Consider the following 12,044-nt stretch of genomic DNA (forward strand, 5'->3'; position numbering starts at 1 on the left):
CAGACTGACCATCAGTTTGTGGGTGAAAAGTTGTACTCATATCAAGCCTAGTGCCTAGGCCCTCTTGTAAAGCTTAACAAAAGTGCGAAGTAAACACTGAGCCTCGATCCAAAATAATGGATACTGGAACTCCGTAAGGTCAAACAATCTGACTGATATATAAGTAAGATAGTATGTCAACTGTGTACTTCACCTTAACTGGAATAAAATGGGTAGACTTAGTCAGTCTGTCGACCACCATCCATATAAAATCATAACCACCTACGGTAGGAGGCAAACCCACAATAAAGTCCATGGTGATCCGCTCCCACTTCCAAGTAGGAATAAACATCCTCTGACTCACACTTCCAAGCCACTGGTGGTCACACTTGACCTGTTGACAAGTCAAACACTTGGACATAAACTCTGCGATGTCTCTCTTTATCCCACACCACCAGTAATGCTAACTAAGGTCATGATACATCTTTGCCGCGCCCAGATAAATAGAATATCAAGAGTAATGAGCCTCCTCTAGTATTAATCTGATCAAGTCACCCACCTTGGGCACACAAATTCGTCCCCCAATCCTCAAGACACCCTCTGAATCAAGTCTAGCCTCTTTGGATTCACCCGTCAACACCTTGTCTAGAATGAGACATAACATTTCATCTCAAACTGCTTCTCCTGAATCTGCTCAACTAAGGAAGAGCGGGCCTCAATAGAAGCAATAAATCCTCCACCTTCCTCAAAAACTCGCAATCGAATAAGGCTATTAGCTAACCTCTGAACATCTCTAGCCAAGGGCCTCTTGTCAACACTAATCGCGCGAGACTCCCTATACTAAGAGCCTTCCTACTCAAAGCGTCGCCCACCACATTGTCCTTCCTCAGGTGATACAAGATAGTTATATCATAGTCCTTCAGTAGCTTGAGCCATCTATGCTGTCTCAAATTTAGATCCCTCTGACTGAAGATATACTGAAGACTTTAGTGATTAGTGAATACCTCACACTTCAACACAAATACCACCACTGCTAGCTCTAGATCATGGGTAGGGTAGTTCTTCTCATGAGCCTTCAATTCTCTAGATGCATAGGCAACTATTTTCCCTTTCTGCATCAGAACTTCACCCAAACCAACACCAGAAGCATCACAATACACGGTGACGTCTACACCTTCTTCAGGTAAGGTCAAAATAGGAGCTAAAGTCAACAAGGCCTTGAGCTTTTGAAAGCTCGCCTCATACTCATCGGACCAATGAAAATCTACTAACTTCTGAGTTAGTATAATTAGTGGAGACGCAATAGTAGAGAACCCCTATATGAAGCATTGGTAATATCCAGCCAAACCTACAAAACTCTGAATCTCAATGGGGGAAGTAGGCCTGGTCTAGCCTCTAATTGCCTCAATCTTGGCCAGATCCACTCTTATACCCTCCTTGGACACCACATGTCCTAGATATACCACAGAATCAAGCCAAAACTCACACTTAGAAAACTTGGCATACAACTTTTGTTCTTTCAATTTTCGAAGCACCAACCTCAAATGACTAGAATGATCCTCCTATGTCGGAGTACAATAAGATATCAATGAAAACAATCACAAAAGAGTCCAGATATAGCTTGAACACCCTATTTATCAACTCCATGAATGCTGCTGGGGCGTTAGTTAGCCTAAATGACATAACCAAAAACTCATAATGGTAATAACGAGTCCGAAAAGCAGTCTTAGGAATATCTGAAGGTCTAATCCTCAACTAATAATACCTGAACCTCAAATCTATCTTGGAGAACAAGGCCGCTTCTTGAAGCTGGTCAAATAAATCATCAATACAAGAAAAAATGCTAACAAAAACTGTCTATAATCGATGCACATCCTCATCAACCCATCCTTCTTCTTCACGAACACAACCAGCATACCCCGTGGTGATACACTAGGGTGAATAACCTCCCTACTCAACAGATCCTACAACAGGTCCTTTAACTCTGCCGGAGTCATGCGATAAGGTGGAATAGAGATGTGCTTAGTGCCCAACTCCAAGTCAATAGCAAAGTCAATATACCTATCCAGAGGAATTCTAAAAGATCAGTAGGAAATATATCAGCGAACTCCTTAACCACAGGAATAGACTCCATGGGAGGTGACTCAGCGCTAGTATCCCGAATAAAATCCAAATAGGATATGTACCCGTTATCAATCAATCTCTGAAAACGCATATAGGAGATGACCTTACTAGGATAGAAACCACTAGTACCCTTCCACTCGATCCTCGGAACACCCAGTATTACTAAAGTCACAGTCTTAGCATAGCAATCAAGAATAGCATGATAAGGAAAAAGCCAATCCATGCCCAATATCACATCAAATTCTATTATCCCCAGTATAATCATATCTACCAAAGTATCATACCCAGCTAAAGAAACAAGATAGGATCAATACACTCGATCCACCACTAAAGGCTTACCCACGGGTGTAGAGATATGGGCATGTGATCACAAGTCAAATCAAATCCCGATGCAAAATAGGTAGACACATAGGAGAATGTAGATCTAGGATCAAATAACACAGATATAGGTCGATGGCAAATCGGGATAATACTTGTAATAACCGCATTAGAAGCCTCAGCCTTGAGTACCTACCTCGCAGAACCACAATACCACCACCAGAGGCTCTACCATCTCTACCTGTCTGAGCTCTACCCAAACCCCTAGCTGGAGACACTAAATCTCTCTCTAGAGATGCTGAATAAGTGCGTTGGGGCCCTCAATAAGTCTGTAGTAGGCACTGGCACATCAAATGACCCAGATCTCCATAACTAAAACACAACCTTGAGACCGAAGACTACTGCGATGACCTTAATAGAATACCATGACTCTAGCGCTGAAACTAACTGCTACTTCTATGTGGATCTCTACCTCCAGATGAGGTACCCGAGAACTGACCACTAGCACGGGCCCTCTTGGGGTCCCCAAACTCCTCTCTAACCATCAATTTCTCTTTATTAGCGGTGCTCACAATGAACTGGAAGAAAGTACCCTCGTGGGCTGATCTGAACACATAGGATAGAATAGAGAAGGTCAAACCCTTCATGAACCTGCAAACTCTTTTTGCATCATCCGGGATCAACATTGTGGCATGACTTGACAACTAGCAGAAATAGGCCTCATACTCGGCAACTGACATACCACCCTGAGTCAAATTCTCAAATCTCAGTCTACTCTCTTTATGTACGCTCCATAGGATGAAGTGATCCTCAAAAGCGCTAACAAAAACTCCCCACTCAATCGGAGGGGATCCAACTGGTTTGGACCTCATGAATTTTCTCTACCACTCCCTTGCTGACCCACGGAGATGGAGTGCAACAAATCAAACACCCCGGGCATCAGCCATGCTTACTGCCTCCAATATCTCATGATACAATGTCAAAAACTCAAGTGTATCATCGCTCTAGAGCAATCTGTGCATCGGTAGCTGGTGCGGGAACCAATGGTGGTTGGCCCACCTGAACCTAAACCACTAGAACCTGATGCTGCCATGGAGTCTGTACACCAACTCTAGTCTGTGAACCCTGCAGCATGACTGCAACACTCTGAGTAAAACTGTCCAACATATTTAGCATCCTCAATAAGCTCTCCTCAAGCAATGATGGTGCGGGCTCTAAAGGAACCTGGTCCTCAGCAATCTCACCTATCGCTCTGGGGAGTCCTCTCTAGCATGACTTCAGGCAGGTGTCGCTTCTCTTCGGGGCTACCTCCCCCTACACATAGATGTAGATTTGGTCCTCGACATCTGCCAAAACAATATGTCATACTCAGTACTAGCGATAATGACCTGGCACGTCAATAAAGAATGAGTAAATGAAGTTTTCTAACCATCTTCATAGCCTCACAAAGATAAGTATAGACATCTCTGTACCTATCCTCGAGACTCTACTTAGACTTGGTTTGTATATGTGAAATCTATGAACCCGGGGCTCTGATAATTATTTGTCACGACCTGATTCTGGATGTGATGGCACCTGTTATTTTCCACCGGACAAGTCAGCCTAAAACATAATATTTCAATAAAAATAAAGCGGAAACAATCTAAATACGTAAATAATAGTCAAAAGCGGAAGACTTTCACTTAAGTACCCCCCCCCCCCTCCAAAGATTGCTTGTCACATGTACAAGCCGTTAAAGAAAGTAAAATTGAAATGAAAGTACAAGTCTTAATATGTCTTCAACTCTCAAATAGAGTAAAGCATAAAAATATAGGAAGTACGAAAGTTCTCTAGATATTGATGGCTGCCTCTCTCAACTCCCAGAAGCCTCGAATGATCAAAAAAAGAGACGGTGATCAAATTCCAAGCTCAGAACCTACAAAAGTGTAGAAGTAAGGTTGAGTACCAAACAACGCGGTACCCAATAAGCTAACTAGAAAAACTAAATATAAAAGAATACACGAACTCCGTTTCCAACCTAACCAAACCTCCAAACTACAACCTGCACAGAAATCAGCCCAACCTAATAATTCACATGATACATTTCAATAAGGTTCAAATCAAAACTTAATATCAAAAATATATCATACAAATACTCAAAATGTCACAAGTAGGCATTAAACTATCAAAACAGATATGCAAAGTATGTATATGCACACTCAATGATCATGCATGTGTGCAATTACCGGCAAAGACCTCGGCACAATAAGCTCTGACCAGAAATAACCTCATCCACATAATCTCTAACCAGTTATGACCTTGGTCTCATAATCTCTGACTGGAAATGACCTCGGCCACATAATCTCTGACTAAAAATAACCTTGATCTCATAATCTCTGACCAAAAATAACCTCGGTCTCATAATCTCTGACCAAAAATGATCTTGGTCTTATAATCTCTGACCGAAAATGACCTCGGTCTTATAATCTTGCCAGAGATGACCTCGATAATAAAATCCCATCAAAAATAACCTCGGTCTATCAATTTCTAGCCAGAAATGACCTCGGCCATATCATATCTCTAATTGAAAATGACCTCGATCTCACAATCATATACCTCCCATCACAGTATTTCAAAACCAATGCAACAGCATGCTCACACAAGTAATAAGGAATAATCAATTCAGACAAACCGTAATCACTATTAGACTATCAAGTATTTCATAAAATACACATAGATATCTAGATTACAGTATGCAAGTTTCAATACTCAACAATCTCACTTATAGTCTTTTATTAACCCCATCGTTTCATTTTAGATTAGTTCATATCACAATTAAACCCGTAACCTCATACCCATTACGTCCCAACATATATCAATGAGAGATTCGGGAATTCTAAGAGATTCACGAAGGTTTAAGAGTCCACTTGCCTTAGCCAATACGCGATTGGTCACTCCACGTGAGTTTTCCCCTTCTGAATGCACTCCAATTCACCATAATCTATACAAATTCAAGTTCCTAATAAAAATACGGAACCAACGATATCCCTATCATATTATTGGAAACCGAGTCGAAATTGACCCGAACTGCCTGAAAAACCCAATTCCAGAACAAGCAGAAAATTTTAGAATTTTTTACATAAATAACATCCTCAAGGTATTTGGACTTTACTAGTGAAAACCGAAGTGGATTTAGACTTAAAACCAGCTCACAATCATCAAAACATTGAAACTAATTCAAGTTCTTGAAAATCCCAACCTCTCCAATTTAAAAACCTCAATTTCATGCTAAAACTCTCAAATAATCAATGGGTAATCAAGATTGGAGGCTAGAATCACTTACCCCAAAGTTTTCCCATGAAATCTCCTCTGAAAATCGCCTTTCCAAACTCCAAAATCACCAAAAATGGTGAAAATAGGCTAGACCTCGACTTTGTCACTGTTCAGGGGTTATTTGCTTTCCGCGAACGTGGATCACTAACTCTGTGAACGCGGAGGCTAACCAGACGTCCCTACATGAACACGGCATAAGCTCCACAAATGCGGGAAAGGGACAATTGTCCTTCTGCGAATATGGACAAGCCTTCGTGAACACAGGCAAGTCTCCGCGAATGCGGAGAAGGAATCTCAGGCACTAGATGACAACAATGTTACTTAAGTCTCCAAGTTTTCGAATGATCCTCGGAATTTGTTCGAAACCCCATATAGACAAACCATATATGTAACCCTACTAAACTCGATATTTCAGACTCAACGGAACTATCAAAATTTGATTTCAAGGCCTCCTTGACCCAAAAACCAAAAAGTCACAACTAGACCAACATTATGCCTTAAATGACCAAAACACCCTCAGGGCTTCCAAAAAACACATAGAAACTCTCCCTAGACCTAAAATCACTCTCCAAATCCAACGGAGTCATCAAAATTTAATTTCAAACATCCGGTCCTCAAATGTTTGCTAAAGTCAAACCTATGGCCAAAACCCAACTATTTCTAACTCAACCCCTCAAATCAATGATATGACATCAAATATGATTTCGTCAACTTTCCTAGACCAATTTTAATATTCTAAAACTGATGAAATTGATGGAATTTTATTTTGAGACTCAAAACTTTTAATGACCTCAAATACCACTTTTGAGTCATTCTAAACCTCTAAAACTCAAAGTTTACCAAAAATCTCAATTTTCAAGTAAACACCAAACCGACATCAGATATCAATCAAATATGACTCGGAGAAACTACCGGAAGGGGTAAAAAAAATTTTATGGTAATTTTAATTAATGACCTTCAGGGTCATTACAAGATCTCTTGAACTATTATATTCTGATTTATGGGGTCCTACTCCTGTGCAATTAATTGATGGGTTCCGTTAGTATATCATCTTTGTGGACCATTACACATTTTAAAGGCTAAATCAGATGTGTATACGATGTTTTCACCATTTCAAAAACTTCTTGAAAATACTTTTAATGTCAAGATAAAATAAATTTACTCAAACAAGGGTGGAGAATATGTTGCACTCAAAAACTATTTTCAATCTTGTGGAATAAACCATCTGCAAACACCGCCTCACATCGAGGGGCTGCAGAACGTCGCCATCGTCACTTGGTTGAAACTGGCCTTATGTTACTGCAAACAGCTTCCCTGCATTCTTTTTTTTGGTCTTTTGCATTCAAAACAACCACATGTCTCATTAATCGTCTTCCCACACCATTTCTCCAATTTTCTTCTCCTTATCAAAATCTCTTTAATCATTCTCCCAGTTATAAATTTTTGCGTGTCTTTGGTTGCCTCTGTTATCCTTGCCTTCGTCCATATAGCAAGTCCAAATTTGATCTCAAGTCTATCCCCTGCGTCTTTCTTGGTTACTCTTTACATCAAAGTGCATATATTTGTTATGAACTTAAGTCTAAGAGGTACATTACCTCATTTCATGTGGTCCTCCTTGAAAATATTTTTCCATATCGAACTCATCCTTCAGATTCTCAATCCAATTCAAATTGGTATGGTATCCCTTCTACTAAATCTTCTCACACTATAATCCCATTCCAGTGTAATTCCTTTCCTACTTCATCTTCATCTTCCCATCATTCCATTGGATAATTGTCATTATCGTGTGATCCTTCTCCTTCAATGGAGAACACTGATCTTTCTCCTCCAACACAAAATAATATTCCTTCATCTTCACTGCCAAACACTCATCCCTGGTCACTCGCTCCAAAAATAACATTTCCAAACCTAAATATATTCACCATGCCACCAAACATCCTTTACCGGAAGTACTAGAACCAACAACAGTTGGACAAGCTTTGGCACATTTTAAGTGGAACTCTGCTATGTCTGATGAATTCAATGCATTAATTAAAAATGGTACTTAGATTCTTGTCCCTCTAGATTCTCAACAAAATTTAGTCAGTTATAAGTGGATTTTCATGATCAAAAGGAATGCAGATGGTTCACTTCAAAAATAAAGGCTCAACAGATTGCAAAGGGATACAACTAGTGACCTGACATTGATTTTGGTGAGACATTCAGCCTAGTGGTTAAGTCGGTAAAAATTTATGTGGTTTTCACTTTAGCTTTTACACATTCTTGGCATCTAATTCAATTGGATGTGAATAACACCTTCTTACATGGTCTATTAAAAGAAGATGTGTTTATGAAATAGACATCAGTATTCACCGATCCAGCCAAACAACACCATGTCTATAAATTAGTCAAGGCTATTTAAGGACTCAAGCAAGCCCCAAGGGCCTGGTACCAAGAGCTACGATCATTTACATTGAAGTTTGGCTTTTGGCAATCACAAAGTGATCACTCTCTTTTTATATATTTTTAAGGGAACACATGTTGTTATTTCTTAGTGTATGTAGATGATCTTATTATTATAGGTAACAACTCATCCTTCATCAAATGGTTAATTCAATCTCTTGGAGCCCAGTTCTCATTAAAGGATCCTCATGAGTTGTCTCTTTTTCTTGGTGTTGATGTTCATACAACTTCAAAGGGTATTTTTGTTTCTCAACATCATTATGTTAGAAAGATTCTTCAGCATGCAAACATGGAAGGTGCTAAAGAAGTGTCTACTCCAATTGCTATTGCACATTCTTTACTCAAGTCATAGTGCATCAAAGAAGCTCTTGAACCCACTTGTTATCGCCAACTGGTTGGAAGTTTGCAATATCTAAATCTTACTAGGCCTAATATTTCCTTTACTGTTAACAAACTCTCTCAGTTTATGCATTGTCCTAATCATCATCATTGGTTGTCTCTTAAGCATTTGCTACGATATCTAAAATCTACTATTGCCTTTGGTCTCCATATTACTCCACAAACTCCTTTAAAGTTTCATGCTTTCTCTGATGCCGATTGGGCCGGTGATCCATCTGATAGAACATCAACTTCTGGGTTCTTTTTATATCTTGGTAATATTCCAATTAGCTGGAGTTCCAAAAAGAAGATGACAGTTTCGAGATCGTCTACTGAAGCTGAATATAGGGCCGTTGCTGCAATAGCTGCGAGGTTCGATGAGTTAAATCTCTTCTTCAGAAACTTGGTTATTTAGTTTCACCTCCCATAATATACTGTGATAATATATCTACCATATACACATGTTAAAATCCAGTTCTTCACTCTAAAATAAAGAATCTAGAAATTGACATCCATATCGTTAGAGAATTAGTTCAAAAGGATGCTCTTCGAATATTTCACATCACTTCAAAGGATTAGGTTGCTGACCTCCTTACAAAGCCCTTGTCATGGAATCAATTTCAACTCAATCGGTCCAAGATTGGCCTCCTGAATGGATCCTCAATCTTGCGGGGGAGTGTTAAGGATAATCCTATCCAATCAAATTTAAAATAAAAGGATAGCTTAACATTATTGTCATAGAATCATGACAGATATGCAATATTGTAAATATGGTAGGCTAGACGATTTGTAGGGATTTAATTATTTACTTACCATGGTGATTTAGTACTCTTCATGTATTTATATAATTATAATCTTTGAGCAATGAACAAGAAAAGAATTATTCTCTTCCAAAAACCCTTTATACATAACATATCAAATTGAAAAAAAAAATTAAAAATATTTTAACAATATTTGTCATGACCCAATTCGGGTTACATATCAACCTATTTTTCATGGGTTGAAATGGATTGAACTAATGAATGGGTGGTTCGATAACCAACCCAAACTTAAATAGGTTGGGTTGGGTTGGGCGGGTTGAGTTGGTATCCAATATCTACTGTTTGAGGACACTGGTTATACTTAACCCCAAACCTTAGACCCAGAATTTGAAACCCAAATCTTAGACCCTTAACCTAAGACTTTATCAGTTTTTGTGTGTTAATTAGCCCATGAATTTTGGGAATATGACTGACCGACTTTGTCTGACCTAAAATTTATTTCCAACCTCCTATTTCTTTCTTCTTTTTTTAATAGAAAAGGGTCAAACATGTCCCTATACTATGTGAAATGATCAAAAATATCATTTATTTGTATTTTGGTTCATTTATGCTCTTATAATCAGTGAAATGAGCCAAAAATCCCCTTAAGTGAAATGGAAGCATGCGGAAAATACTTAAACACTAATTAGTGTTAATTTGTCTACCCCATTCCCTTTATCTGAACCCAACCCCATTTTTCTCCCAAGATTTGGTTCCTCCTTCATAATCCTAGCCTCCTCTTCTAAATTTCTTAAATATGCTTAATTGGGTGTAATTTTTTCCCTATTTCTGATAATTTCGACATATTAAAGATGGAATAAGATGAATAGTTAACCACCATAGCCACCACACTCCAATTCTTAAATGATAAATTCACCTTCTAAATCATATATCTTTTGAAACAACTCCTCTTTACACTTTACCTTCATTATTTTCTCATAAACAGCTCTCTTTTACTCTCTAAAATGGAGAATTTTCCAATATTTACATCATCATCTTCTCATGAGTTTTCATTAATAAATAACAGTACTACTCTTTGTTTGCATGCTGGAAACAAATTTGAGAGTTGTGAATTCTTCCATTATATTTATGTTAGCTTTTAAGAAAACAAATTGCACTTTAAGTTCTTCAAAAATAGCCTTAAATGTGCTAAAATATCTTTTGGTCTAAGCATTATATGTAGCTTTCATGTTTTTAAAATCGGCCAAATATGCTCTTGTAGTATGCGAATGGGTGCATAAATGCCCTTCTAATTAGTGTTTAATTATTTTTCGTTTGCTTCCTTTTCACTTAAGGGTATTTTTGGCCTATTTCATTGACTATAAGGGGATAAATGAATCAAAGTATAAACGAAGGGTATTTTTATCATTTCACATAGTACATGACCATTTTGATCCATTTCTATTTTTTAATTGAGTTTTTGATTTTCTAAATATTAAAAAAAATAATTAGGCTATGTATTTTAGTTGTCTAAACAAATGTAAATCTAAACAACAAATATTCAACATTATTGTCATTCTTAGTGTTGAATTGATTTATTTTTTTATTAGCATTCTTAATCATTCTTAGTGTTGAATTGATGACATTAAAATATTCAACAAAAAAAATAATGAAATCGCATAAAATAGATATTGTAAATTGATAAGTCATAATGAAAATGATCATAATTTAAAAGTACTAAATCATGCTAAAATAAGTCTACTAAGTCTTAATTACATGACTAAATATTAAAAGAAAAACTAAAATTAGGCTATGTATTTTAGTTGTCTAAACAAATGTACAACTAAAGAACAAATATTCAACATTATTATCATTCTTAGTGTTGAATTGATTTATTTTTTTTGTTAGCATTAATATCAATTTGATGTTGATTGAGATGTATAAGAGTTACTAATATATATGGACTATAATCTTTATTGGACCATAAAATTCTAAGTCTGAAACTTGAAATAATATGTTTAGAGATAAAAAGTATGAAAAAGTATTAAAAAATATTTTAAATTATATCAAATAAAATACGTTTATGTATAAAATAAATTTTGAAAATTATATATCTAATATCGGGTTGGTTTGGTCTCGGATTGACTTTTTTTAGTTAAAACCAAACCTACTCAAGTATTGTTGGGTTTTCCTTCCCAATACAAAATCAAGTCAAACCAAATTACTAGTAGTTTTGTTTCCCGATTTGACTCGATTTGCGGTTTGATTCATTTCTTTGTTTGATTTTTTTCACCTCTAATTGCAGAAAAGCAGGAAAGACAAATGACGAACTCGAATATGAAATGAAGTTAAGTATAGACTTTTAAAAAAGCAAGAGTCAAGCCCCGAGCTGGAATTGTGTGGGACATCCATCTATAATAGCCTAGGGAACGATACCCATAGACTCTACAGATTGGCTTTGTTTGACTCAAAATTTTGTGGGATCACCTATAATCACCTAGTTAATGATACTCATAGCCTCTAAAAGATCCACCCCGCTTTTGTTTTTAGAATTTAGGGGGTCACAAAATAGAAACTTAAGATTTTCTAAATTTTTTATGTGTTCTTAGTCTATGAATTTTTGAGAATATGATTGACCGGCTCTATTCGACCTAAAATTTTGTGAGACTATCCATAATGTCTTAGTGAACGATACTCGCATACCAATTTATCATGATCCAAAAATAGAGGTCATGATGGCACATATCCCAA

The sequence above is a fragment of the Solanum dulcamara genome, chromosome 9 (genome assembly GCF_947179165.1).
Source record: "Solanum dulcamara chromosome 9, daSolDulc1.2, whole genome shotgun sequence".
Taxonomy (NCBI): Eukaryota; Viridiplantae; Streptophyta; class Magnoliopsida; order Solanales; family Solanaceae; genus Solanum; species Solanum dulcamara.